The sequence below is a fragment of the Microtus ochrogaster genome, unplaced genomic scaffold (assembly GCF_000317375.1).
Source record: "Microtus ochrogaster isolate Prairie Vole_2 unplaced genomic scaffold, MicOch1.0 UNK13, whole genome shotgun sequence".
Lineage (NCBI taxonomy): Eukaryota > Metazoa > Chordata > Mammalia > Rodentia > Cricetidae > Microtus > Microtus ochrogaster.
This window is the reverse complement of record NW_004949111.1, coordinates 5090422-5093802: the sequence shown is the minus strand read 5'-3', so window position 1 is coordinate 5093802 and position 3381 is coordinate 5090422. Positions and strand designations below refer to the sequence as shown.

The 3381-nt window shown below is 55.0% G+C and overlaps 1 pseudogene; it reads right to left on the bottom strand.

Annotated features, from left to right (window-relative positions):
• Positions 1-670: 670 nt before the first annotated feature.
• On the bottom strand, positions 671-2515 carry LOC101997592 (annotated as a pseudogene).
• Positions 2516-3381: the final 866 nt, after the last annotated feature.

The following is a 3381-nucleotide window of genomic DNA, read 5'->3' as shown; positions in this document are numbered from 1 at the left end:
ATTCACTTTCCTCCAAACAAAAGCATGGTCAGTTCTATCACAGTAATATTTCAGTTCCCAGTATCAATTTCTGTCTTCATTTAGGGTTTCTTATTCTTTTCTTTTTCTTTGTTTTTTCGCCATCCAATAGTGTTTATTCTGCTTCGGGACTGTCCCTTTGCTCTGCTGTCTTCACCCTGGGCATGGTGGGATGCGTGACCCCACCAGGACTGGGAGTGATGGCAGAGGAGGGGCAGGGATAGAGGCAGTGACAGCTGAGAACATTTGAATGGACGGTGCACCTTAGCCTCTGGGGTACTCCCACGCTCAGGCCCCAGCCCCCTGTGCAGCACATCTGGGAGTGAGTGACACTTTGGGTACGTTGGAAGTGGACCACTGATGAGGGCCCCATCATCCCCGACGAGGGGCCATGGAGCGAGCGTGGGGAAAGTCCATGGGGGCCAGGCACTCACAGTCCCTGTGATCAGCCTGGCTGCAGCTGGACAGATAGATGGACAGCTAGCTGGCCTGGCATCAGGGAGGTGAACAACCAGGGTAGCGGCTGGCAGGGGGTGCTGGGCACCATTACAAGCTCAGAACCACAAGCTTGGCCATTGTCAAAGGAAGACGGAACATAGCCAACCACAGGTTTGGAGCGGCGCTGTCGAAGACTGACCAGCGGTGGGTGGGTGGCAAGCACGGCCACTCACAGGCGGTCCATTCGGAAGGTGTCCTCGGTGGCCTGGTCTGCTAGAACCATGTCGGGGTCATTCAACATATGAAGTCCATCCAGGGTCAGAGGGTCGATCTTTAGTTCGTCCAGTGGAAACTGATGGTCCCAGTCAAAGCCAACATCACTGACACCTGCCAGTGTGCTGCTCAGGTCCTTAGAGAGGCTGGGGGGGGGGGGGCTCTCCTATCACCATGAGGATGATGGGGATCCCGCCTTGGCCCGTGTAGCTGAGCTGCTGTGGGTCCTGCAGGCCTCCATGGCTCCCGCTCAGAACCATCACAGCAGCCTGGGCGTAGTTGAGTGTGGAGCCTGGGCTGTATAAACTGCTGGGGCTGATGGCGTTCTCCAGCATGTTGTACTGCTCCAGCTGGCGGGACAGAGCATTGGCCTGCCTGGCTGTCATCTGCTTGCTCATAGTACGCGTCCCCAAACACGCTGCCCACGGTGGATGTGTGTTGCGGGGAACTTCCAGGGGAGAAGCCTTGATTGGAGACTGGAGAGGTGGGAGACTGGTTGGCGGGTGAGCCTGCGGTACTGCAGAGCCCGGGGCCTACGTGGCGTTGATCCCCATAGGTGACTGGCCGGGGTTCTCTGCTGGAGACTGGGGGAGAATGGACGGACGGGACAGTGACTGAGAGCGGTGGCAGCTGGGGCCCTCTTGTCAGGCTGGCACTGGGCAGCAGTAGGCAACCCTGGGGGAGGAGCAGGTGGAGGCTGGGGCTGTGAGGAAGGCTGCTGAGAACCAACCTGGGTGAAGAAGGCACAGGGCAGCTGTTGTTCCAGGGACAGGGTGTCCATGGCCACGGCCTGAGTGATGGGTGACAGCGGGGACAGGGTAGGTGACACCTGTTGGGCCTGCTGCCGCCTGGCCTCTGTGCTCAGGAACAGCGGGCTGATAACTGCTGGCCTGGGCTGTGGAGAAGAGCTGGGGGTGCTCACACCCTGACCAGTGCTGCTGAGGCCCAGATGTGCAAGGCTGCCAGTGCTGCTAGAGCTGGTGAGAGCAGGGAACCGGGGCTCCTCGGGATCCAGCGGCGTCGGGAGTGGGGAGGGAAAATGGGTGTTGGTGAAGTCAGGGAAGGAGCCCCCTGTGTTGTGGGTAGCGGGGATCAGGGCTGCTGTGCTCTCTTGCTCTGCAGATGGGAAGATGTTGATCCCAGGAACCTCGCAGGACGTGAGCCTGGAACCCGTCTACTTTGAGTCCCACGACTGTTTAGAAAGTGTCTTGTCCGTCTCAGACAGGGTCTCCTTCATGCCTGGGAGAGTGTGCAATAAGACACTTTTCTGCTGTGCGTTCTGGGACCGCCTGTGAAGGACTCTACCTGGGTGGGTGTCATTGTGAAGGGCGGAGTCAGAGTTGGTCCTCCTCCAGCTGGTGTCTGCAGGAGGCAAGAGGTACAGGCTGCCATAGGAGCAGCTGTCAGCCTGTCGCTCATGCTTGTCAACTGAGAGGGGCCGGCGGTGCGGGGAGCCAAGTCTGCCGTGCTCACGATATACTCTGTCCACAAGCCCATGGTGTCTTGTAGTCCGACTCATGTCCAGGCCTGAGGACTGAAACAGTGTCTGGAAGGAGAAATCCATGCTGCCACTTCTAATCTGGTTCACTTTGGGCAGGGATGCCCCATAGTACTGGCCGTGGCTGGGGCCCAGCTGCAGGTACTGGGACTTCTGCAGTTGAAGCCTTGTGGTCCGCGTCAGGCTCACGTCCTTCATGACCTCCTGGAAGGCCACCGTCTCCTCCGCCTGCTTCTGGTTGTGCAGTGTGATTTTCTCGCTAAATTTCCGCTTGTTCGAAGTCGTCATCTTCTCGCCGCCTCCTCCTCTTCCTCCTCCTCCTCCTCCTCCTCCTCCCTTCATTAGGGTTTCTATTGTTACAAAGAGACACCACCACCACCACAATTCTTATAAAGAAAATCATTTAATTGGGATTGGCTTATGGTTTTAGAGATTTAGTCTATTATTGTCATGGCAGGAAGCATCACAGTATGTGGGCAGACACGGTACTGGAAAAGTAACTAAGAGTTCTATATCTAGATCTGCAGGCAGAAGGAAGTAACTGACAGTCAGACTTTGGCCAGGTTTGAGTTTCTGAGACCTCAAAGCCTACCTGCTAATGATATACCTCCTCCAACAAAGCCTTACCTCCTAACACTGCCACTATATTAGTAAAAATAAAATGCTGCAGGTCGCCAAGTGGTGGCACTAGGCCAATGAAGATGGTTTAGGGCAGTGGTGGGTGAGAGACCTTGGCAGATCAGTGGGTCCCATGAGAAGCCTTGGCAGGTGAGAGACAGAGACTGATAGGCATGCCATGCTGAATAAGGTTGGATATTAATTTAGTGGGTTATGGAGGGAAAGAGAAAGGGAGAAGGAAGAAGGTGAAAGAGGAGAGGAGGGGTGACTTCTTCAGGAGAGAGATGGCAGAAGAAAACTTTCCTTGGCCTGGGGGGTGGGAGGGGATTGTCTCTTAAAGGGACAGGACAGACCATTACAGCCACTCCCAATGAGCGTATAGGGGCATTTTTATTTAAACCACCACATAATGATAGATAAGGGTAGTCCTTACTCCTTATCAAGGAAACTTCTTACAACAGATAGAAAATCTTACAGAAAACTACAACCAATCAAACTGCAGAGTAGTGGATCCCAGTTTCAATAGATGCATCTAC